Below are 26,839 nucleotides of genomic sequence, written 5' to 3'. Positions count from 1 at the left end.
CCATAGCAATCACAGCTTACATGCAAGAGAGCGTCCATTTAGTCTGGACATTCTATTCCAAGATAGCAGATCGATTTTTTGGTGCATTTTTGCAGTGTGGACACTCTCTTTCAGAAGAAGTTTTTTCGGAAGATTTCTTCCGAAAGAAGCCTGTAGTCTAGACATAGCCCTTGGTTCAACTTGTTTACAACTGGCTACACTGCTCCAGCCTACCCTTTGTCTGGGTTTCTTCCTCAGAAGGTCTGAGGAAGTGCAACACACACCAAATTTCACAAATAACATGAAGAATAATGTGAAAATGAAATATCAAAAACCACATTAGGTGTGTGTTATACCTGCAAATTCCACTATCCACCAACAGTGCTAGGGCTAATTGTGAAATGTATACAGTCAGAAACACATGCTAGCATCAGTTGGACAATAAGCAGTGTGTATAGGGAAATCCTGCATGGAAAACGGTTGTCAAAATTGTGCCTGCTGCTGCATCATCCATGTGTATTCTGCAGATTTCCCTGATGCAAATATCATCGTTCCTTTTTACTCCTGTTCTCACTGTAAAGTACGCACAGCTCCAGCGGTGTAAGCTGGACTCTTCTGGTCATGTTAATCAAATTCCCCTTAAAAGCTGACTTGAGAGAATTAAATAAAACTAACAAAAAACCCTCTCTCCAAGCAGTGTAAATCCACAGTCCCTCGTGTGTATCTCACCTCAACTCAAGGTTGTGTTGTCTTTGATAAAGGTATGCTTGTTTTCTCAGGCTCTGAGCTCATCTTTGGCATGGTACAAGTTGGAACCTCCCAGACCCAGCATCCTTGGGACCTGAGCTGTCCTGAACCAGGGAGTTTGCCGGACCAGGGGAGGTCAGTGTTCCCCTGCTGGCTGCACCACTTACAGGCTCCGGCACAGGCTCTCCACCCTGCTGCCCCAAGGTCTCCTGGGGTTCCTGGCGGGACCCTTGGCCACTGCCGGCCCTGCTGTCACAGAATGTTCTCCAGGTTCCAACTGGGACCACCCCGCCACCACCAGCCCTGCTGCACTAAGGGTTCCCCATCCGGGACCACATGGCCACCTCGCCCCGCTGCTGCTGGGGATTCCAACCATCCGCCTCTGCCAGACCCGCTTCAGCCAGGGGGGTTCCCTGGCAGAGGCTGTCCAGTCATTCTGGCCTCACTGCTGCTGGGGACTTCTTGGAATTCCTGTCCAGGGCCGCCCATCCGCCGGCAGCCTCGCTGCAGCTGGGGATTCCCCAGCTGTGGCCAGGACACCCCGGTGTCCCAACTGAAGCTGAGGTTTACCCAGCTGGGTGGGAGCTCCCAGCTGCTGTCTGGCCCCACTAATGCCAGGAGTTCCCCAGCCAGGGTGGGGAGAGTGCCCCAGATGCCACCTGTCCCAGCTAGGGCTCCTCAGTCCCTGCGTTGCTCCCACCTCCAGGGCTCTTTGGTCCAGCAACATCTGTGGCCCTGCCAGACAACAGATGCTGCCAGACCAGAGAGTCCCGGGTTTGGGAGGTTCAACCTGTACAATTAATAAATGCTAATGACAAATAGCAGAGTTGTTAACTAAATTCAACTGCAGATTCTTTATTGGTGCTGCATAGGCCAGAAAGATCTGATCACTGTTGGAGTTTTCAGGGCTAAAAGTATAAACATGTTTTCATGTGTAAGCTGAGCAAGCATGATACTGCACATTGAGCAACAATACATTTGAAGCCACATAAGGCCATTTTACCAGCCACCTTTTTCAAAGTCAAAATACACTTTAAAGAGATAGCAAGTAGTCCTGCCAAGCAGGATAATATTTAATCATATTACGAGATCTTCCATCCCTTGGCTCTGACCACACCTCCTTCCCCTTGAACAGATATCTATGCTGTACTACAGGCAGTCCCCAGGTTACGTACAAGATAGGGACTGTAGATTTGTTCTTAAGTTGAATTTGTATGTAAGTCGGAACTGGCGTCCAGATTCAGCCGCTGCTGAAACTGACCAGCGGCTGACTACAGGAAGCTCGAGGCAGAGTTGCTCTGCCCTGGGCTTCCTGGAATCAGCCGCTGATCAGTTTCAACAGCGGCTGAATTTGGACGCCTGGGACAGAGCAGCTGGGGTGCTGCCAGGTAGGTCCCCGAAGCGCCGCACCACAGCGCTGCGGGGACCAACCCAGCAGCACCCCAGCTGCTCTACCCCCGGTGTCCCCAAGTCAGCCACTGCTGAAACTGATCAGCGGCTGATTCCAGGAAGCCCAGGGCAGAGCAACTCTGCCTCGAGCTTCCTGTAGTCAGCCGCTGGTCAGTTTCAGCAGCGGCTGACTTGGGAATGCCTGGGGCAGAGCAGCTGGGGTGCTGCCGGGTTGGTCCAGTAGCGCCGAGGAGCGGCGCTGCAGGACCAACCCGGCAGCGCCCCAGCTGCTCTACCCCAGGCATCTCGGCGAGAAAAGCCTGGTCTGCTGGAGGGGGAGGGGGGTGCACTAGCTGCGCCGCCCCCCCCCCCCCCAGCAGACCAGGGAGACGCGGGTGGCGGAACCGCCGAGACGCGCCGCAGTCCCGCCCGCATCCTCCGCGGCTTTGCTCCACGTCTCCCTGGTCTGCCGGGGGGGGTTCCCCCCAGCAGACCAGGGAGCAAAGCCTCGGAGGACGCCGGCAGCGGGACAGCCGTGGCACGTCTGGGCTGTCCCGCTGGCCACGTGCTCCGCGGCTTTGCTCCGCGTCTCCCTGGTCTGCTGGGGGGGACTCCCCCCCAGCAGACCAGGGAGACGCGGAGCAGCATTTCTCGCCCCAGAGGACGCGGGCGGTGGGACCGCAGCGCATCTGGGCGTCCTGCCACTTGCGTCCTCCGGGACGAGAAAAGCCCCATTCATAACTGCGGATCCGACATAAGTCGGATCTGCATAACTCGGGGACTGCCTGTACTTGTATTTATTGTAATGTACCTGTTTGCCTCTAGTGGTAAGCACTTCAGACTAGTGATATTGTTTTACGGATACTTTTTTACTATTGTAAAGGAGAGTATTAATCAACAGTAATGTGCAAATGATGCAAATAGCGGTATTTGAATGACAGTGGCTATTCCCTGAGGCCTATGCTAACCAGTGAGTACCAGCTGGTTCTAATGCTCTGGAGTGGTTTTAAGAACATCATCTTAACCTTTGAGCACTCGTTGACAGCATGCAGGTACAATGAAAACCTGGAACTTTTTTCTCATGTCCTTGCACATGAGCAAGCAATAAGTGACTTCTCTATAAATATTATTTGCCATCCATTACACTGTCCATAGAAATTATTTTCTTCTTTTTATTTGGCAGACAGATACTTTTTCATGCTGGCACTTCATTCTGTGATGTGATCAGCTTGACCTGGCTTTATTGTTTTTCCCTGTTAGATACCTAGCAACCAACATCTGAGAGAAAAACAATCTAGATTAGTCAATCCTGCTCCATCAACAAATACATGAAGGAGGAGAAGTTGATCTTACATCAACAGTGCATCTATACTGCACCCTTAGCTCAAAGTAAGCTACACAATTTGAGCTTCGCAATTTGTGTAGCTTATTTCGAGTTAATTTCAAAATAACTTATTTTGAAATTTGGAATGAGGTTTACACGGACGTTGGAATAGCGAGCTTGTTATATTTCGAAAAGGGGCTGACAAGCAGCAGTTATACTGTCTGACTTTTAGACTACGTCTATACTGCACCCTTCTTCTGCAAAAGCTTATGCAAATGAAGTGTGAAGTAGAATATTGCCACACTTCATTTGTATAATTAATTAGGGGCCGTTTTTGCGCAAGAGGCTTTTGCGCAAAAAGGAGCTGTGTAGATGGCTCCTTTTTGCACAAAACCCCCCTCTTGCGCAAGAGCCTTTCTTCATTTTTTCATAAACAAAGTATTGCTCTATAGTAATTAATTGAAATGGAGAATCCCTCTATTTAATTCAATGAAGATATTGGACTCAGCTTTCCAAAACACACTAAGGTCCCAATATATCTCCTCTTGAAGTCAATGGAAAGATTTCCAGTGGCTTTTGGTAGGGTTGGATTGCCTCCAGAAACAGACTTCACTTTGTGTTTTAGCCTGAATTCTTTACTCCCTTTGGAAGAAGCAAGGGATTTTCAGTTCTCCTGACTGGATATTTTCTCTTTTTACAACAAATTTATAAAATAACCTAATAAATACATAATGGAAGGAATATTTAGAGATGTTAAGAGGCATGCATAGGTTACACAGAGAAAAGACAGAACTTCCTTTACACTTTAGCTAGTAATTTTATGTTTCTAATCTTTTTTAGAACCGTGAGATACATTTTCATACTTTATCTTCTCAATGCAAGTTTTCAATTCTGCTATTTCCCTCAGACAGGCATCTTATCAAATAATTCAAAGTATAATCACAACTTTGTAGTAAAGAGTTTGTTGTTCATATATACTTATATGTTTGGGGGGGATATAATTTACATTAAATAAACAAAGCTGTCAGCTATTAACACATTGTTTTCTTATTTAGGGAAAGATTTTTCATATGCACCTAATGGAGCTGTGCACCCAATTCTCATGGACTCTCAGTGCAAGTTTGATGCCTGAGTCTTAAGTGAACTTGAAAATCCCACCATTACTCTACTTGAAAGGGGGTTTAACTGTTCAGAGTCCTGGAATCTCCATTCTCAGTACAGGTACAGCACAGGCACTAGGGGTATGTCTAGACTACATCTCTCTGTCGTCAGAGGAATGCAGATTAGGCAGGTCGACACTGCAAATGAGGCAGGGATTTAAATATCCCATGCCTAATTTGCATAAAAATGGCCGCCACATTTTGCTGACTCAGCACTTTGTCTAGAGGGGGATCTGTCGAGAAAGAAAGCCTTTTTCGACAGATCCTGTAAATCTCCTTGCAGGAGGCATAAGGGATATTTAAATCTCTGCCTCATTTGCTATGTCGACCTGCCTAATCTGCGTCCCTCTGCTGACAGAGGGATGCAGTCTAGACATACCCTAGGAATATAAGCTTATCCACCCTGGTGAATATGGCACTACCTTATTCATGGTCTGTTTTGGTCAATCTCACAGTCATGGGATTTAAAAAAAAATGAAATTTCACTGTATTGTAATTGAAGGGATCTTAATCCAAAAAGGAGTTGGGGGGTAACAAGGTTATTGTAGGGCAGCTTGCAGTACTGCTGCCTTTAATTTTGCACTGCTGTTGAGGGTGGCACTGCAGCCATAGAGTGGAAGCTGCTGGGCAGGAACCCAGCTATGAAGGCAGAGCTGCTGCCAACAGCAATGAAGAATTAAGAGTGATATGGCATGGCATTGCCTCTCTTAATTCGGCACTGCTGCTGATGGGGCACTGCTTTGAGGGCTGAGAACCAGCCAATAGCCCCTGCTCTCCGGCTTCCCAGATCTGAAAGCAGTGCAGAAGTAAGGGAGGCAATACCATGACCACTCTAAAATAACTTTGCAACCCTGCCTGCAATTCCCTTTTGGGTCAGGGCCCCCAACTTGAGAAACTCTGGTCTCCTCCAAGAAATCTGTACAGTATAGAGTAAAAGCACACAAAGGGCCGGTTTTCACAGGGAAGGACCAGATTTCCTGGCTGTGAATTTGGTAGGGCTACTAATAAGGAGAAATCAACACCAGGAGTGAGGAAGTAGTTCAGCCTTCCTGCTAGAACATTTTGAAAATTTCAGCAACAAATATTCTCAATTTTATTTTCCATTTTCAAGCAGGTCTACTCCTTACTCATCCATCATCTACGTTTTGCAGACAGCCAAGAAGTGGGCCACCTAGGGGCTATTAACCTAATGAGAACCAGCCTGAGACCACCAAACATTTCACAGGAGCCACTGAACAGCTATCAGACACTAACCACTCTTGGCCGCCACCTGTGCAGGTTGGATTTGAAGACGTGACCTAAAGCCTTAGCTTGGGAGAGGATACTTAACATCTCGCAGCAGGAGGTCTACATTTTTCAGGACAAGGAACTGAAATACAGGCAGTCCCCGAGTTACGCGGATCCGACTTACGTCGGATCCGCAGTTACGAACGGGGCACTTCCTCTCCCTGGTCTCGAGCAGACCAGGGAGAGGAAGCAAAGCGGCGGCGGAACGCGCGGCCAGCTGACAGCCCAGACGCATCTGGGCTGTCAGCTCGCCGCGCGCTCCGCTCTGCTCCCCCCCCCCCTGCAGACCAGGGGGAGGGGGAGCAGAGCGGAGCAGAGCAGAGCGGCGGAACGCGCAGCCAGCTGACAGCCCAGACGCGTCTGGGCTGTCAGCTGGCCGCGCATTCTGCCGCTCTGCTCTGCTCCGCTCTGCTCCCCCCTCCCCCTGCAGACCAGGGGGAGGGGGAGCAGGGCGGAGCACGCGGCCAGCTGACAGCCCAGCCGCGTCTGGGCTGTCAGCTGGCCGTGCGTTCCGCCGCTCTGCTGTGCTCCGCTCTGCTCCCCCTCCCCCTGATCTGCAGGGGGGGGGGAGCAGAGCGGAGCACGCGGCCAGCTGACAGCCCAGATGCGTCTGGGCTGTCAGCTGGCCGCGCGTTCTGCCGCTCTGCTCTGCTCCGCTCTGCTCCCCCTCCCCCTGGTCTGCAGACCAGGGGGAGGGGGAGCAGAGCGGAGCACGCGGCCAGCTGACAGCCCAGACGCGTCTGGGCTGTCAGCTGGCCGCGCGTTCCGCCGCTCTGCTGTGCTCCGCTCTGCTCCCCCTCCCCCTGATCTGCAGGGGGGGGGGAGCAGAGCGGAGCACGCGGCCAGCTGACAGCCCAGATGCGTCTGGGCTGTCAGGTGGCCGCGCGTTCTGCCGCTCTGCTCTGCTCTGCTCTGCTCCCCCTCCTCCTGGTCTGCAAACCATGGGGGGGGGGAAGCAGAGCGGAGCACGCGGCCAGCTGACAGCCCAGACGCGTCTGGGCTGTCAGCTGGCCGCGCGTTCTGCCGCTCTGCTCTACTCTGCTCCCCCTCCCCCTGGTCTGCAGACCTGGGGAACGGGGAGCAGAGCAGAGCAAAGCCGCGGAGCCCGAGGGCAGCAGGATAGCCACGGCACGTCTGGGCTGTCCCGCTGCCCCCGTGCTCCGCGGCTTTGCTCCGGACGCCTGTGGTACAGCAGCTGGGGCGCTGCCGGTTGGTCCCGTAGCGCCGCTCTGGGTGCCACTGGACCAACCCAGCAGCACCCCAGCTGCTCTGCCCCAGGTGTCCCCTAGTCAGCAGCTGCTGAAAATGACCAGTGGCTGACTACAGGAAGCCCCTGCCCCGGGCTTCCTGGAATCAGCCGCTGATCAGTTTCAGCAGCAGCTGACTTGGGGATGCCTGGGGTTCTTAAGTTGAATCTGTATGTAAGTCAGAACTGGCATCCAGATTCAGCCGCTGTTGAAACTGATCAGTTTCAGCAGCGGCTGAATCTGGACGCCAGTTCCGACTTACATACAGATTCAACTTAAGAACAAACCTACAGTCCCTATCTTGTACGTAACCCGGGGACTGCCTGAACCACAATAATAATCTATGCCTACATTTGAACCACTACAGTGGCTAGGGTTGCCAGGTGTCTGGTATTGACCCGGACAGTTCGGTATTTTTGGCTCCTGTCTGGTAAAAAAATTCAGAAAATACTGGACACTTAAAATGACCGGAATTTTCTGATTTTTTTTCCCGGCCAGGGGGCAAAAATACCAGACTGTCTGGGTCAGTACCGGATACCTGGCCACCCTACGACACACTCAGCAATCGGGCTTAGTCCCCCCTCCACACCGCTCACCTGGTTCTGCAGGGGAGCTGTCTGGCCCGGAACAGGGAGGGAGGCAAGATGGCCACTGGTTGCCAGGTGTCCGCTATTATACTGGACAGTCTGGTATTTGCGCGCTCTGTCCGGTAAAAAAAAACCAGACAATACCAGACATGTGCAATGTCCGGTATTTTCTGATTGTTCCGGCTGCGCACCGGACGGAAGCCTGGCGTGGGCGGGGGCGCGGCTGGGAGTCCAAGCTAGGAGGCGGGGCCGCGATTGCCATCAGGAGCCCTTAGTTGGTTGTGTGAGAGAAGGAGGGGAAGCCTCCTCCTCGCTCATGCGTCGCCGGGAGCCTGTGCAGGACAGGCAGCGCCCTGGGATCTGTAAGTGCCCGGGTCAGTCCCACTCCGCGCCGACTGATTTGCTCACCCACCCCTCCCTTCCCGGCCAGCCGGTTCTCCTCCACTTTCCCTCCTGATCTTATAGACTCATAGACTTTAAGGTCAGAAGGGACCATTATGATCATCTAGTCTGACCCCCTGCACAGTGCAGGCCACAAAATCTCACCCACCCCTCCTAGAATAATCCTCTCACCTATATCTCAGATATTGAAGCCTTCAAATACTTTGAAGACCCCAAGATGCAGAGAATCCTCTAGCTGTGATCTGTACCCCATGCTACAGAGGAAGGCGAAAAACCTCCAGGGCCTCTGCCAATCTACCCTGGAGGAAAATTCCTTCCCGACCCCAAATATGGCGATCAGCTAAACCCTGAGCATGTGGGCAAGACTCATCAGCCAGACACCCAGAAAATTCTCTATAGTAACTCCTATCATCCCTCCATTGACCTATCTTCCCCAGTCAGCACCTCTGCACCGCCCCCCAGCTCTGCTTCCCGCCGGCCCGTTCCTCTTCCTGATTTCCCCCGGCCACCACCGCTGTATCTCCCCCCCCGCCAGCTCTACTTCCCTCCCCACTTCCTCCGGGCCCCCGCCCCTTCCTCCCGGCCAGCCTCGCAGTCCCCGACCCCGCCTCCCCAGCTCTGCTTCCCGCCAACCCGTTCCTCTTCCTGATCTCCCCTGGCCAGCGCCACTGCACCCTTCCCACCCTCCCCCCTTCCTCTGATCCCCCCTTCCTCCCGGCCAGCCCCGCGGCCCCGACCCCTCCCCCCAGCTCTTTTCCCACCCCACTTCCCTCCCGACCTCCCTACCCCCCTCGCAGCCAGTCCCCCCTATCCCCCACCCATGATCAAGTGGGACCATTTTTTTGGGGGGGGGGGGTCTACCTGGTAACCCTATGCCAGCAGCCTTTTAGGAGAGGCAGAGCCCAGCTTCTCCTGCTCTTAAAGGGGCCATGCTGTCTTTTACATTTTGTTTGCTTAATAACTTTCAGGGTCTTTTTTTTTTTCCCTCAACGACTTTGGTCTCCTCCCCCACCTTTTTTTTCAACAAATTTTTTCCCCTTTTTTTGGGGGGGGAGGTGGTTCGGTATTTTTGGTTAAACCATCTGGCAACCCTAACAGTAGCACTGCTACAGCAGCTCTGCTGCCCCTTTCTACATAGACACTCACTGCAGCACTGAAGGGGTTCTCCCATTGCTATGGTTAATTACAGGCAGTCCCCGACTTACGCGGATCCGACTTACGTCGGATCCGCAGTTACGAACGGGGCTCGCCCCGGAGGACACGGACTGCGGGACCTCGCAGTCCTGCCGCCCGTGTACTCCGGGGCTTTCTCTGCGTCTCCCTGGTCTGCAGACCAGGAAGCCATGGAGCAAAGCCTTGGGGACGCCGGCAGCGGAGCAGCCCAGGCGCGCCTGGGCTGCCTCGCTGCCCAAGCCCCTCCGCGGTTTTGCAAAGCCTAGGGGAAGCCGGCAGCGGAGCAGCCCAGGCGTGTCTGGGCTGCCCCGCTGCCCGAGCCCCCCCGCGGCTTTGCAAAGTCTCGGGGGAAGCCGGCAGCGGAACAGCCCAGACGCCCCACGGCTGTCCCGCCGCTGGCGTCCTCAGAGGCTTTGCTCCCCGTCTCCCTGGTCTGCTGGTCTCCAGCAGACCAGGGAGATGGGGAGCAAAGCCATGGAGGACCCAGGCGGCAGGACTGCAGTGCGTCTCGGTCCGCCGCCCGCGTCTTCCTGGTCTGCTGGTGTGGGGGGGGGGCGCAGCTAGTATGTCCCCTTCCCCCCAGCAGACTAGGCTTTTCTCCAGACGCCTGTGGCAGAGCAGCTGGGGCGCTGCCGGTTGGTCCCGCAGCGCCGCTCTGGGCGCTACTGGACCAACCCGGCAGCACCCCAGCTGCTCTGCCCCAGGCGTCCTGATTCAGCCGCTGCTGGTCAGTTTCAGCAGCGGCTGAATCAGGACGCCTGGGGCAGAGCAGCTGGGGTGCTGCTGGGTTGGTCTAGTAGTGCCGAGGAGCGGTGCTACTGGAGCAACCCAGCAGCACCCCAGCTGCTCTGCCCCAGGCGTCCCCAAGTCAGCTGCTGCTGAAACTGACCAGCGCTGACTACAGGAAGCCTGAGGCAGAGTTTCTCTGCCCCGGGCTTACTGGAATCAGCTGCTGATCAGTTTCAGCAGCAGCTGACTTGGGGACGCTTGGGGTTCTTAAGTTGATTCTGTATGTAAGTCAGAACTGGCGGTCAGTTTCAGCAGTGGCTGAATCTGGACGCCAGTTCCAACTTACATACAGATTCAACTTAAGAACAAACCTACAGTCCCTATCTTGTACGTAACCCGGGGACTGCCTGTAATCAAATATATAAAGGAGACTGTTTGTATGTTTGTGCGCTAATAACTTGGGCACTGTAAGAGCTACCGCAACCAAACTTTGCATGGGGTAAGGTTTTAACCTTTCAGGAGAAGATTTTTAAGGTACTTTTGGCAGTGCGGGGAGGAGCGGTTTCCCAGGGGAACTGGCGGGGACAGTCACTCACTAAGGCTGGCGGCGGAGGCACGAGGGGAGGGGCAGCGCTCCAAGCGGCAGCTGCCCACTCACCTCTACCAGGCTGTTCCACTGTGCAGGCCCGTCCAGGGCGGGGGAGCCCCCTCCTCCCTTCCATCCATGATGTTACTCGACCCGGGCCCCTTCCCTCCGGCGGCGGCTGAGGGTTGCCGAGCAGTGGGCTGGAGCTTGTGGCTGCCGGCGCAGCACGGCGGCGGCAGTGGTGCTGGGAGCGGCCCAGGGTCCGGCGCAGCTTCCTGGTCATGTGGTGGGGAGCCCAGCACCTGCTCGCCGCGGCCTGTGGGAGAGGGGAGCCCCTGGAGCGGCCCCATGGTGCAGCAGGTAGCAGGGAAAAAGTTTCGGGGCGGGAGGTGGGTCGTTGCCCCCTGTAGCACCTGCAGCCCTGGGCATGAGCTGGGCCACCCCACCCACCCTAGGTCCTGTGCTTGCCCCCTCCCACCCACCCCTCACATAGGGTACCCCCAGCAGGACCCCACCGCCTGCCCCGAGCAATGCTGGGTAACTCCAGCTAGTCCACTATAACTGGTTAGGTTGACAGAAGAATTTCTCTATAAACCGACTGCTGTCTACAGTGTGTGTGTGGAGGAGGGAGGGGGCGGTTATATTGGCTCTTAACTACATCACTCAGAAGTGTGGCTTTCTCAGACTCCTGAGCAATGTAGCTGGGTTGACCTAACTTTTTTAGCGGAGACCTGGCTACATGTTCTTGTGAAGTACCTGAGAAAGACACTGCAAGCCTTTACAACATCATTCACTCTAAAATGGATTTGTTTGTTTTTTGTAGTCAAAGTCTGCATTTATAGTAACACTGTCTCCTTGGATTTTTTTGAAATTGGAAATATCCAATATCCAGTGACAAGGAAACATTTCTTTAACAACCACCTTTAAAAAAGAGCAAGGAAGCAATGGATCTGCTCCATTGTTGATCTTTATAAAGATCTTATCAAAAAGGAAAAAAAATTGAAGAAAGGACCTGATCCTGCCATGAGACCCATGCAGGCTGACATCAATTTGTGCAGGCACAAGGATATGTCCATATGAGTCTGACAGGGGCCTACCTGACTCTACAGGGAAACAGGCTGTACTCAAAATGATGTCAGATGTAGGTAATAAAAAGACAAAACAGAAAATTACACTTACTTCTTTTAACTATAATAACAACTTAACAGAAAAATTAGGCGATTTGCTACATTTGCTCCTTTCAACAGAACAGTGTACCTGTCAAAATTTGTATGCAAGGAAACAATCACTCTGCATGATTAGAACAATGGCATAGACATGCTCTTTAGAACTTCCTTTCAGATTTCTTGTTTGGATTTTACCCTTGATATTGCGCTGCAGAAAGTCCCCCCATTACATTGTGATCTCACAGATAACATTCCAAATGAAACTGGCAATATGCACAAAACTCTTAAACTCCAGAAGAATGCAATAGATAAAGTAAGGAAAATAGTCAGACTTAAGACTATATCTTCATTTTTTTCTTTCCAAAGGAAATAAGTGATTTTTTCCAGACACTTTTTCCATTACTGCAACAATGGTTCATTTTGGCCACACCTCAAAGTGTATTGGAGATCCGGAAAATCTCATGTAAACATACCAGGGTCAATTGTGCTTTGTTTTCATTGTAAGTCATAACTCCACTGATTTCAGAAGAATAGCTGCGAAGTTTGGTTCACTAAATATAGATTCTGAGCCACCTATCTACAGAAGAGTTCTGCTGAGATTCTTAGTATATAAATACATTTAATGCAAGTAAACTGAATCCTTACAATAGGAGGTCATGTAATTCAATCTCCATTTTGTAATTTCTCATGTGACAAAATAAGTATAGAAAAAATATTAAAATGCCTAACAAATGTATGGGCCCAAGATAGGACATGCCCACTACATGTCTTCCTTTGTTCCCAGGCTGACAAAAGCAGGATGTGCTGCAGATGGAGGATCATCTCCTTGAGTGAAGCAACTCATTGAGGGCTGGATTATACTCCTTGGTCTTACTCCCACTGAATGCAATTAAACTAAAGCCTTACTGTTGATTTCCAAAGCAGTTGTAAGTGCTCAGCAATTCTCATTATGTGAGCCTACACCCTAATATAACAAATCGCTTCGATGGGGCAGTGAAATTAGTATTTAACTCACCTTGATCACAAGGTGTGGTGATGTGATCTGGACCTTTGAGAGTCAGGGGGAATTGTGAAGGTCAGGAATTTCTTTTCTGCTTTCACAACTCCAATTGTTCCATCTTATCTCCTAATCTCCCTTGTGCCCACTCTCATCCTCTCCCTTACCTTTCCTCTTAACTCAAAGCACCTGCCGAGGGCCGCAACTTAAGTGTGAAGCAGGGCTTAGGTTCCTAAATCTGAAGAGGAATTATTGTTCAAATACCACGAAACATTGTGATTTCCCGCCATCCTTCAGAAAAACGAGGACTGTAGCTTCCTCAAGAATGAACCAACATTTACATTTCTGTCACTAGTGGTGGTTTATATGAAGTTAGCAAGTAGACACAGTCCACATTGTACCCTGATGACAGGATAAGCAACGTACACAAAATCTAAATAGGCATTTAGACTGGGCACCAGAATGGAACAGACTGGCAGAACAGCATAGAATAAACTCTCCTGTCATCTGTTTCATGTGTAACCCTGTAGTCAGTAGGTTACATATGGACTTCACTCTTCAAAGGCCTCACTCAGGTGCCTTTCAGGAACAGTAAGTTCACCTTCAAATTTTGATAGTATATCAAGGAATAGAAACAATCAAAGACAACAAGCACAATAGAGCCAGCATATTATTCACTGTATCCAGCAGATGGCAATCTGCTTATAGCACCAGACAGAAAACAGCAAACAGAATCTCCTGCCTCCTAATATGGGCCCAAGGAAAGTGTGTTGAGAAGAAAGAAGATTTATGCTAAAAAATATTTAATTTTGTGTATTCAAAAATATTCTTTTTAAATAAGTAAATTTCAAAAAGGCAATAGTTGGTAAGCAGGCCTTATATAGTAAAGTAATGGATAAACCATATACTGATAAAAACTTATGTTGAAAATACTTTCAATTTACACACACATTCCATGAAACAGAGTAGCTAGCTATCATTTGCTCCCTAACACTTTTCAAAAATACAACTAAACAAGGTACTTGAGTAATACTTTGACCACTCTTTCTCCATATATATATATATAATGAAGAGAGAGAAAGTGTGCACGCAAGACAGCAAGAGATCTGTGTGTCTATAAGTCTTTCTGTCTGTGTCTGCAAGTCCATTTGTTCAAGAACTCCTAAACAGTAAGAGCTAAGACCACTAAATTGTGTATGCAGCTTCCTCTTATCTTAACTTAAAGCAAGGTCTGAGTATGGTTGTGCCAGGAAAATGGGATGTGCCTAGAATGCGAATGTTTTCCTCAACATGGAAAGGGGGGGAGGACAGAGAGGAGGGACACAACCCTTACACTCACCACTGGGGGGCAGCTGTACCACCATGGAAGTGGTCAGCTGGGGATGGGGGTTCTACTGCCTTCTTGCCTGCAACTGGCCAAGGTAAGTGGCCTCCTGACCCAAACTCCTATCCCAATCCTTGGTCTTAGCGCCAGATCACAATACATTTTGTTTTTGGAGACAGCCCTGTACAGATAATATGCTTGAAGAAACCATTCTGGAGCTTCAATAAGTCCTCTCTCTACTTATTTGGTTTCTAGTTTCTATTTAAAATTTGACCCATTGAGATGACGTTGTTGTTTTTAATCTCTCAAGCAGTTCTGCTATTCAGTGTGACCTTTTAAAAATGCTTTTTAAACATACTTCCAATTCTTGTGACTTAAGTATTTTGCTGGAAAACAACAAAAACAAAAAGTGAAACTGACTCTTACCATTTGTAGCTGCTTCCCTTTCCTTTCCTCTTACAGTTCATTCAATTCTGATCTGTTCCTCACACATGCTTGTTTATTTTGGCTGTGTCTAGACTACAGGGGTTTTTTCGAAAAAAGTAGCCTTTTTTCGAAAAAACTTCACCTGCGTCTAGACTGTAGCCACATTCTTTTGAAATTAAATCGAAAGAATGCGGCTTTTCTTTCAACGGCGGTACTCCTCATTTCACGAGGAAGAACGCCTTTTTTCGAAAGTGCTCTTTCGAAAAAAGGAGTTCTTGAATGCAAACAGGGCTTTTTCGAAAGAGAGCATCCAGACTGCCTGAGTGCTCTCTTTCGAAAAAGCGGCTTGCTTTTTCGAAAGTACTGCTCACAGTCTAGACGCTCTTTTTCGAAAGAGGCTTTTTCAAAAGTATCTTTCGAAAAAGCCTCTTTCGAAAGAGGCTTGCAGTCTAGACATAGCCTTTGATACAGTCCCACCAAACCATCAAGAAGGAAAACTTCCTCTCCCAGGTGCTGCTGTTGTTCCTGATTTAATAAAAAGGAAAATTTAAGTCAGTGCAAGAATCAGTGCACATTTTATAGTAGCCATGCACATTATGTTTCTTGTTTTTATATGGCAAAAAAAGAGAATCTTACTAATACTAATACGTCCAGGTTACAGTTGTTTGCCAGCATTCTGGCTGATGCACACCAGCATAATTTGTGCTGTAGTTGCCCATACATAGGACAAACAAGACAATTCAGAGATAAAAAATAAACCTGCATAAGGCAGAGAACTGCTAAACAGACATTTATTTAGGAGGAGATACTTAGATCCGGATCTTACAGGTAGATGCTTGACTCTACCCATGGGAGTAGTTGCACTGACTTCAGTAAGTGAAACGTCAAGCCTGGGAATAGCTGTTAGCAACATCAGAGCCTAGGACATTAAAAATATGCAACAACAAAAAGCTCTAGGGGAAAACCCACTATACAAAATACTTATGGAACAGTTCTTCATCCTACTGATTTTTAAATAGAAAGTTATAACCTTTGGAATTGCCATGGCGCCCGCTGGGGCATTTAAGTGCGCCCATAGAACAATCTGGGCCGGCCCTGCCCCCAGGCACGTGGCACATGCATGGTGTCGGCCCTGGGCGCGTGGCGCATGGGTGGCTCCTGCCCCGGGCACGCAACACATGCGCGGTGCCGGCTCCTGGCACATGGGCGGCCCCTGCCAGCCCCGGGCGCGAGGTGCATGGGCAGCCTCTGCCCTGGGCACACAGCACATGCCGGTGCCGGCCCTTGGCGCATGGCACATGGGCGGCTCCGCCCCCAGGCTCGGCCCCTGTCCCGGGCATGCGGCACGTGCCAGCCCCGGCATGCGGCGCATGTGCGGCCCCGCCCCCAGGCACGTGGCACATGCGTGGCCCCGCCCCCGGATGTGCGGCGCGTGAGTGGCCCCGCCCTAGGCGCCTGGCAGCCCCAAAAGGTTGGGGACCACTGCTGTAGAATCAGTTCTGTTTAAAGTTCCCTCCTCCCATGCAATGCCCTCTGATATGCAGATATACACACTGATATGCAGCACGGGGAATAACAGAAGCACACAGCTCTGGAGTCATACTAAAAGGCAGGTGTCTTTCACTTACCACAGAGCATGTTACTTTGCTCTCGTGTCCTTCAGCTGGTTTATTATGCTCTTTATATATTTCCAGCATGTCATCTAGCACCACAATACTCTTCTGCAAGGCTTCCTTGTCTCTCTTTGATTGCAAAATGAACTTGTCAATCATTCTGGATCCTCCTTTCCTTTTTGCAACTTGGACACTCTGGAACTTCGTATCTCGGCTGACAGTCCTTCTGACAAAACCTCTGAAGATGGCAAATCTAACCTGGATTTGTTTTCCTGTTTAGTCCCTCTAGCACTGTGAAAAAGCACAACTAAAGTGTTCAAGTGATCCCGGAGGTAGCGACTGTGGTCTGTTGTTACTTTATTTTTATCCACAGCAGTAACAGACTGGATGTGTGCTGACACTTTCTCTGATGGCTTCTCCACCTGAGGCAGGTTGCTTTTCTTCCTCCGGAGGACTCTGGAAACATCTAGGTTTCATATATGATCCTTGCAGCTTTTGTTCATAGATCTGGAGGAGTTACAAAGACTAAAGTGAATATGAGGAAAGGAAGTATGCAACTGTGGGACCCATTTTAATTGGATTACTTTCTCAAAAATATTAGTTAAGTCAATTGCAATATATCTAAAAAAACCCAGCATGGTTGTTTCAAGATATCATCGAAGAAAAGTTAATTCACAGTTAATTTCTTGTTGTATTCTTACATCCTCCTCCAACTTCCATTTGTAAGCACAGAACAGTAAATAAGATCTCTAAGTACTGAATTACAGAGATATTCATATGGACCTTCCTGCCATGCAGTGAAGCCTTTAGCATTCATAAATCTCAAAGTATTTTATTAGGCAAAATTACCTTTATTATTTTCATTTTACAAATAAGGAAACTGATATACAGGGAGCGGAGTGACTTGCTCCAGTTTACACACCAAGTTAGTATCTGGACCAAGAATAAAACTAAGATATAAAAATTTCAAAATCTCCTAAGTGACCTGTAATCATAACATTAAAGAACTTTTGAAAATACTACTCCAGGTTCTCCAACTAGGGCTCTGACCACTGAACCACTTTGCCTATTATGAAGTTAATGGGAAATTCACTGTAGTCACGAATGACTCAGAATAGCAGAATTTGGCAGGTACAACATTTTTCCTAGATTTACTATTTATACAGTACTGGTACTGAATTCCACAATACATAGATAATCTACTTCCAAAGTTAAAATTCTCATTTGCAGACTTTCTCTACTGTGGAAGAAAACAAAGTCCTCACTCTGCGTTTAGTAAGCAACAAGTCAGAGGCAGTTTATTTTAAGCAATTGCAAGAGAAGACTGCTGTCGGATGGGCATGGGGCCCCTTCCTAAGCAGATCTTCAAAATACAAGCAGTGAAAGACAAGTATATATACCTTCCTGTTACATACATCAATGGCTCACGGTTATCTCCCTGCCCACACAATTCCCTTCAGATGCTACCATATCTCAAGGTTCCTGCTGGAGTCAGCATTCCATCCTTATCTTTAGAGCGAAGCATCTCTTACAATTCTCGCTCTTGCATTGTTAGGCCTCAGGGTTAGCCTGTCTCTTGCTCTATTCCTAACAACCCTAAGATGGCTGCACACAAATCCCCTTTTTCCTTTCCCTGCTTCCACACTACTTATAATTGTATTCCAAGTTTTAAAAAATGATGGCCTGATTCTCAATTACTTTGCACCTTGTGTAGTCATTTACACCCATTCATAGCTATAATAATGAATACCTAACTTATACAGTGATTTTCATCCATAGATCTCAAAGCATTAACTCTAATTCATGCACGTGCTAGTGCTCAGTCTGGGGGAAACCAATGCACCCTCCCTATTTGGGGGGTTAGATCAAGTCAAGCACAATGTAGAGCAGCACTAAGGGTTGCCCTAACTTGCATCCCAACTGCAGTGGTTCCTACAGCAGCTGTGCCACCCAAGAACAGCGGGAGTCATGAGCAAGTCATCTCCAACCCGCTTCCAGCACCAAACGCTTTCTTGTGGAAGTCGTTATATCTACTTTAATGCCCCTTTCTGCCATCAGGGCTGGAAAAAAGGGCAGGGACTACTCCCTCTGTACATGCAAAGTAGGGATGTTGGAGTATAACTGAATAACCGTTTAACCGATACATTGATGCTTATCGGTTAATGGTCTTGGTTACACTCAGCCAGCTCCCAGGGAGGAAGCTTCACTGCTGCAGCAGAGCCAGCCCCACTCCTGGGGAGCTGGGTCGACAGAGGCTGGGAGCCCTGCTCCTGCCTCATTGCGGGCTCTGGTGGTGGCTGCGCAGCTGCTCCTGGGGCATGGGGGATGTGGGTGGGACTCAAAACCACAATCCAAGGCTCTGGAGGCTGATGCCGTATCCATTAGGACACTGAGACCCACCCCGCCTCCTTACCTTCAGCTGATGCCTTATTTATTTATTGTTTTAGAGTCACTTTACACAGATATGAATGACTATTCACATTGCAAAGCTCTGAAGAATTAGACCCTTTTAGTAATTTTAAAGTAACACGGTGTACCTGAATCCATTTAGAAAAATGGATTCAGTGTATAATCATTTCAATTACTGGACTACACCTGCTCCCCAGTCCCCATGACAATCCTGTGATTTTAAAAATCACATTTTCTTATCTTTTTTCCTTCCCCGGGTGTGTGGAAAACCCAGAGAAAGAACAGAGCCTTACTAGCTGTATAAAGAAAAAGTGAAAATAACTGTACACCAACTGCTGTCAAATGCACAAAATAATCAAGCTAGAAGAAAGATCTCATATTTTGCAATAAAGACTCTTGATGTTAATTAAATAATGGCAGGTAAAAAGTTTTCTGGCACAAGTGAGGTTTTTTTCAAGCTGACAGCGTCTCTCTAAGAGATATAAATAGGACTGAGAAACATGAGTGAAATAATTGGCTGACAAAGATTCCAACCTCAGCCAAAATGGCACAAGCCAAACATAAAAGGTGCAGAAACAGTGAGCTTTATAGCTTTTTCCAGATCAATAGATCAAAGAAATAAAACATATGGGAGAAAAAAAACTTTGATTTTTTTGAAGGGCTGATAATTATGGAAACACTGGGGTTCCACGGTGAAAGAAAAAGAGCCACATAAGAAAAACAAATAAAAGTGTTAAAAGAATTTTTATACACACTTAGCCGGTAGTTTTCTACCACCTTTAACTTGGTCTTCATCTTGAAGAGCTGATTCTGCTATCATGTGCATTAGTATTATTCAGGAATAACTTCACTGAAGTCAACAGAATCACATTCAAAAAATCCAGCACAGGTAAAATGTGAAAACCAGGCCCAAAGTTTAAAGCAACAGAAAATACGTTCAACCTGAATGCAGTTATAAACTGACCTAATAACAAATGCTTGGCTTTACCTTTCTGGAATTTGTAGTACAGTATCAAATAGTCCACCTTTCTTCCTGGGATTCTTCTGAGTAGAAAATGCAAATGGTGACTTCAATTAACATAGAAATAGCAAAAGATCAATAAAGCTCTTCCCCAGAGTAACACAAACAAACCTGATTTACTGAACCAGTTTAAATGTTTTTTTCTTTTCTATAGATAAGATCCTCCACTGGTAAAGTTGGTAAAAGGCTTTTCATAAAGCATTTTGAGTTCTAAACTAAAATATAAAAATTTGACTCACTTCATGTAAAGGTTAACCCCTACATTCAGATCACTTTTCAGAGCCAAACTGACATTATTAAAGTGCACACATTCACCAAGACGCTAGGTTCAGAAAGTATCACACACGCCCCTTCATCACAGCATTGAAGTAAGAGTCAGCTAAACCAATCATATATACAGCTTTTATTTTTGTACATGTTGTTACTGTTACTCTTATTAACATAATTAAATTAATACAACAATAAGACTGTACTGTATCAATGTTTTTCAATTTATCTTAAATCAGCGTTTGAAAAATTTAATTGACACCCATGGTCTAAACCTTTAACAGGGATGAAAAATACCCCTGATATGCCACTCCTCCCTCAATCCCACCTGCCTCAATCAGACCACAATTCTTGCAATTTAAAGGGATAAGACCTTTGTGTGCTGTTTAGTGTGTGCTATATTTTACTGTAATATATTGTCAAATAAGCTACTGTGTTGAAAAAAATGTAATGTGATTTACTGGTATGGCTAATTGTACAGAAAAAGCTAATTGTTGAATAAGTAGTTGATGAATACTGGTGAAAATGATCAAGTGGAATATGTATGAAGGCTACTCAATCAGTTTGGCTCACCAGTAAGCTCTTGCTTTTGTTCCATTGACCTGGCTTTCTTCCACTTTCCCCCTCCCCTGCATCATGGGGTATCTTTTCCCCCATGTAGCTGTTTTCAGTGTCTGCTTCTTCTTTTCCTTCTCTCCCCTTATCCCTCTCTTGCTGTTTCTACACTGTGCCCTCTGCCTCTCTCTCCCTTTTTCCTCCCATTTCTCCAGACACCATCTAAATCAGTGTTTCTGAAAGTGATCTGCGGAATCACTCTCAGAAACACATTAACTGGCCACCCCGGTTTGTTTATTTACCAGCACCGCAGCCACGGAGCCTTGCGGCTCCCATTGGCTCCGTTTTGTCCTCTGCAGCCAAGGGGAGCCGCGAGAAGCGGTAAATAAACAAACTGGGGCGGACAGTTAATGTGTTTCTGAGAGTGATTCCGCGGAACACTTTCAGAAACACTGAGCTAAATCATAGGGGCTGACTTCACAGGAGCTCCAAGCACCCATGGAAAAAAATATGGAATGCTCAGCACTGATAGCCTGGCAAGAGATGCTTGGGTGAGGGAGAGCTGCAACCAGCTGGGGAGATGAAGCACAGGGGATAAGAGGTGGGGTAACAGTGGGGTCCCATTTGGGATGGAACGGGGGGAGCGGAAGAAAGAGCATGGCTGGGAGAGGGAGCAGGAAGAGGTAGAGCGAGGGCAGGGTCTCAGTGGGAGTAGGAAGAGGTGGAGGTGGGGCAGGGCTTTGGAAGAAGAAACAGTGTGGGGACAAAGTCGTGGCATGGAGCACCTACCAGGAAAAATAAAAGTCAGCACCCAGGCTCCTAGTACTTTACCTCCCTCTCTTGTTCTAACCCATCTCATCCTTCCACTCTTTCTCTTGCTCGTTTCTATGCACCTGCCCACATTCTCTCCTAACGGGCTTGGAAATGTTACCAGACACTGATTAGTCAGAGAATTACACTTGCCGGCTACTGACCAGTACAAAAGATGAATGGGTTTTAATACTGAGGTAAGAGACCAAACTCCCCCTACAGCTGCTAGGAAAAAAGAGGATGCTGGGATTTCTGCCAAGATGCTGTCCCTGGCCTGCTTTTAGCGGCTATATCTTTTGTATCAGTCTCTAGTTACTAGCTGTCAGATAAATGTGGAACTCCCTGAAAATCCTTGGCTCAGCGGGGTTTCCATTACCCTACCTTTATCTTTGTTTTTGAGTAATCCCTCTCAGTGAATAGCTCCATTGCCCCTTCAACCCAAAGTGTTCCCAAGCAGCATCAGGGTGAAACTGACCACAATTCTTGCTACTTTCACAACTGCCCATGGGGTTCTGGGTAGCAACACACTGAACTGTGCTGCATCTTGAGAAAGCTCTGAGCAACAGCAGAAATACTGCACTGGGACTGTCCATTTACAGACTTAGGAAGACAGGACTGCATCAGTTTACTTGCTGTTCATGTATGTAATGGTTAGAAATTTGAGGCCCAATTCACTTCTCGTTTATGATATATTAGATCAAAAATAAGGCCACTGGAGTCTGTGTGAGCTAGTTAAAGAGGGGAAAAAGGTGGGAGGGAAAGAGAGACTCATTTTTAAAAATGAAAATTTAGGGTCCACAGAAATTGATAAGATTAACCCTAGAAAGCCTCCTATTTACATGAGGAAGTGGATTTTGTAAGACCTGCTGCAAAATACTGCCAAGAAAAAATAATTATACCTGATAAGTGCTATCTTCCATTGAGGTAGTTTTCATAGCTTAACTTTTGATACACTTTGCTCTACTACAAACAAAGCTTCATGTCCATAGGAAATGATGAAGAGGAATAGCCAGACTTGCTGAAATTAGGGATGTTCAATTTTGAGTAATTAATCGGACAGTCGAAGGGATTTCCATCGACTATTTGATCAGTCGATAAGAACTTCCGCGTTCCGTCTTTGAAATGTACAAGAACCCCAGCGGAGGCTCTTGTGCATTTCAAAGTTGTAACGTGGCGTGGAGCCTGGGGCCAGCGGGGTGTCCTGCTGATCCTGGGCTCCACGCAGGTGCTTCCGCTGTGAAATACACAAGAGCCCCAGCAGGGACTCTTGTACATTTCAAAGTTGGCTGCTGCTGAGCCCCTGCCCTCTCCCACGGAGCTGGAGCTGGGGGTAGGGAGAACCAGCTTTTAAGCCGGCTACTTCCAGCACGCACTCCTCTTCCCCACTCCATCCCCCCCTCTTTATGATGGAGGCAGCAAGGGAGTGGAAGTGACTAGTGACTAACCAATAAGCTTTTGTTTATCGGATAGCTGACTAGTCGATTAGTCGCTTACATCCCTAGCTGAAATCAATGAATTGTGTGATCTTCGATATTGGTGGCAAACATATTTTAGGATATTTCAATGGGATTTTCAGTCACTTTTGCATTTTTCAAATCTGACCCAATAATTCTCATGCATAAAGAATTACATGCAATATCTCCATGAAAAATAACAAGCAGGTAAATGCTTCTAGTAGAACTGACCTAGATCTGAAGCAGGAGTACTTATACAAGTGCACTCAGTGGCTGGGAGGGAAGGCAATGTCACCTGATATTTTGTAGTAACTCCTTCAGCTTAAAAATGATGGTGGGCTTTTCAGACAGTCCTAAAATGTATACAATATTGATCTTTTCAGGCGGATAAAAGCAACAGACAACACATATGGAAACCACAAAGTCAGAGTTTAGTGCAGCAGTTCCCAACCGCCAATCCACAGTGCACTGCTGGGCTCACAGACCTCTGGCTACCGGGCAACGGCAACACTGGGGGCCGGTGCTGGGCTACACCACTGTGGCTGTTGAGAGAGGCGTGTCTTGCCCTGCCTCTCAGCCAACCAGCACCGGATGGGGCGGGGTGTCTTCCCAGATGCCGAAGAGTGTTTTGCTGCATGGTGGAAGAACCACACGGAACCTGGCACGGCAGCCTTAGAGCAGCCATGATCCGGGCAGCAACACTCAGCTGGCAGCTGGGAGGCAGCGCAGGGCTACGTGAGGGGGATGGGGCAGGCACTGGGGCTCTGGGGACAGAGCTAGTGCTGGGGGGCTTGGGGTGGGGCTAATACTGGGGAGCTCTAGGGGGTGGAACCTCCCAATTTATAACAGAAAAAGAAGAAAGAGGGGGAGAACAAAAATACCTGTCAATTGTAGTGCCGGTGCTAATGAGGCTAAGTGAATAGGCTGTAAATGTCTCATACTAGCTTTTGATTTTTTTTTAAGTTACAGACTGACATAGCTACCCTTCTTAGATAACATGGCTACATCTCTGGTACAATAATATAAGTTAAATAATTGACCCTGCTTCCTCTAGGAATGAAGTGAAAAGACTGGATAATCCTTGGAAAGCATTAGTAGTGTCTTTTCCACAGACTTTGTTAAAAACAGATCATTAACTTGTCTTGTTTAAATGTTTGACTTTCTGAGCTTGTATAATATCACAAACTGAAATACAGAAAATGTCAATGCCAAAATCTCATACCACTCTGCTGGAAGAGCAAAATATATTAAAACACTTTTAGGACAATCTAAAGCAATGGTCTGCAACCTTTTTAAGTATGAGATCACTTTTTGAATTTAAGTGCAATCCAAGATTTACCTCAAATATAAATACCCTTGCCCCAACTCTTTCCCGCCCCTTCTCTGAGGCCCCGTCCCTGCTCACTCCATCCTCCCTCTCTTGCCCACCCTCACTCACTTTCATCAGGCTGAGGCAGAGGGTTGGGGTGGAGTCTTTGGTCTGGGATTAAGGGATCTGGAGTGTGAGAGGGGCTCTGAGCTGCTCTGGGGGCAGGCAGTTGGGATGCAGGAATGCTGTGGGCTAGGGCAGAGGCTTGGGGTGCAGGAGGGGGTTCATGGCTGGGGTAGGAGTTCAGGATGTGGGCTCCAGCTGGGCACTGCTTTCGTCAGGTGGCTCCTGGTTGATGGTACAGTGGGGCTAAGGCAGCCTGTTCTGCCCTGCTCTGGCCCTGGACCACTCCCTAAAGCAGCCAGCAAACTCCCTCCATCCCCAGCCGTCTTGTGCCACCTCTCTGCTTTGTGGAGAAAGGATACAGGGTGGAAGAAGGGGCACCCTGACATCAGCATCCTCCTCCCCTGCCCTGCACAGAAAGCACCCCAGGGAGAGGAGCAGCTCCAAGGCAAAGGGCAGGAGATGTACAGCAGTGGGAGGAAGGGCAGCTGATAGCCTTCTGGCCAAATCAGTTGGGATCACCTGTCAGAGGCTCCAAGATCTACCAGCAGATCCTGATCTACTGGTTGGTGACCACTGCTCTAAAGTATAATTTTAAAATGCTGTGAAGAGAGATGGCTTCAACATCTGTTCTTGCTAAAGACAATCACAACAGACCATTTGCCAAGAAGAACACTGATCAAAAAATGATGAACCAAATGCACTGCTGAAATAAGAGGATGCAATATCATTTATTTCAATTTACATTTCCAATGTTTTCATATGTTACAAAATGCTGAAATGAGAAATGGTACAGACTATTGGGGGTGGGTGGGATGAATAAGGTTAAAAAAACTGACATTACTAGAGTGCTGTAACTGGAGTAATATATCAATTTCAGTGCATATATATTTATAGACTCGAAACCTAAGAATGTGACAGCTATTCACCCTGGGTCAGTATAGTTTAAAGGAAAAGGAAAGATATTTTTACCATGATAAGAAAAACACATGGCCGCTACTGCCAGTTTAAGGGACTCTGTTAGAACAATTTCTGTCTATCTAATTTGCCTTGTAATTACACTAAATCTAAAAATGATTGCTCTCATTTAAATATAACAGAATCTGGATTCTTTTAATGTTGTTTTTGGTGTCTAGATACCTCTTCTACTTTGATTTCTAGATAAGCCCTTGCAGATTCTAGAGAAAGTACTTGGCAGATTTCCATAACTGCAGACAGATGCCAATTGCCCTCTGTAACAGGACTCATTTCACTCCTAAGTTACTGTTCTGTTACAAGGGCCCAGATCTGCAAAGGTACTTTAGGAACCTAAACTCAAGATTTATTCATCTAAGTCCCATTGTTAGGCACCGGTGTGGTCCATAAAACGCTCCTCAGCCACCTCATAATCCTGTAGAGTCTGACTGCACTTGAGCACCTGCAGGGAACCTGGGTCGGCTGACTGGCTACAGGGCTGTAAAACTGTGGTATAGACATTAGGACTCAGGCTGGACCCCAGGTTTTAAGATCCTCCCACCTTGCAGTTCCTCTGTTGTCTGTGCCTTGTCACGGTGGGACAACTTGCATGCTCCAGTGATCCCAGAGTCTGTCCGGGGGGACGCTTTTTGCTCCTGACAGATTCAACCATAGTGGATTGGTCCAGGGAGAGAACACCCTGGTCCTCCAGGTTGGGGGTTAGGAACAGAACTAACAAGGCTGAGCCATTTTAAAAAACCTTTCAGGAAACAGCAATGGAGAAATCAACCATTACTGTGTGTTATGTATGGCCTTCAGGATCAATGAACTGGACGACTGCTTGTGGTGAAAGCCAAAAGAAAGCCACTGATATGAAGACTGAAGTGCTCAACACCAAGACATAAAGCAAACTTTGTTTTCGGAACATACAGATGAAGTACAAAATAGGGAAGCAAGCTCAGCGCCCAGCAGAGATGAGATGCTACAGCTTACAAATCCTGGGTAACAAGACGAACAGGACCTGGAAGATTAACAACAGCCTCAGGAGAAACTCTGCTGTATTCTGGACAGGATGATGGACAACACCATGAGGGTGTTGCCTCTCTTTTGCAGAAAGGAGTGGATGGTCCCTGCTTGAGTGGAAGTCCAGCAGCGGCAGATTTATGAGAGACAGACGGAAAGGGAAACACAGTATCACCCTCATTCAATGCTGTGTTTCAACAAATGACAGTGATGAAGAAGTAAATGACTAATTCTATCTTACATTACAAGTGGTAAACAGCAGACACCAACAAATATTCTCATCCGAAACAAACAAAGCTACCTACTAACAACAGAAAAAGAACAAGAAATGTGCTGGACAGAACATATCAAAGAATTGCTGAGTAGGGAGCCACCCAAAGAGGAAGCAAACACCCAGGAGGCAGAAGAAGATATTGATATCAACACAGACATCTCAACGAAAGAAGAGATCATTCCAACTATCAAAGCCTTAAAAATGGGAAAACTCCTGGCAAGGATAACTTGAATGCAGAATTGTGCCAAGTAAATCCTGAGTTAGCCGCATCTATCCAGGTCCCTCCCAGCCATCACGTGTGCACTTAATGAAGCACTAACGCCACCTCCTAAGAAGCAGTACAGATACTGAAGCCAACCTGCCTCCAGGAGAGGGGTTCTAGCCATGAATCATAAGCAGAGATAGACACCTCCCTGTAACTTGAACTTAGGCACCTAACTCCATGTTATTCTAGTAGTTTCCTAAACACCTAAAAGTTAGGTGCTGCTGTCTCACCTAAGCCAC

At 47.7% G+C, this 26,839-nt stretch overlaps 1 long non-coding RNA gene across 10 annotated transcripts in view; it reads right to left on the bottom strand.

Moving 5' to 3' along the window:
- Window positions 1-26,839, bottom strand: part of LOC149525196 (uncharacterized) — a 158,845-nt gene that overhangs the window by 39,880 nt on the left and 92,126 nt on the right. For all 10 annotated transcript variants that reach the window (XR_016349281.1, XR_016349285.1, XR_016349278.1 and 7 more), the window contains one exon: window positions 16,152-16,643. This is a non-coding gene — a long non-coding RNA (uncharacterized LOC149525196). The remainder of the gene's footprint in view (window positions 1-16,151; window positions 16,644-26,839) is intronic.

This window comes from Pelodiscus sinensis, chromosome 3, assembly GCF_052426305.1.
Source record: "Pelodiscus sinensis isolate ZL-2025 chromosome 3, ASM5242630v1, whole genome shotgun sequence".
Lineage (NCBI taxonomy): Eukaryota > Metazoa > Chordata > Testudines > Trionychidae > Pelodiscus > Pelodiscus sinensis.
This window is presented reverse-complemented; position numbering and strand designations above follow the sequence as displayed.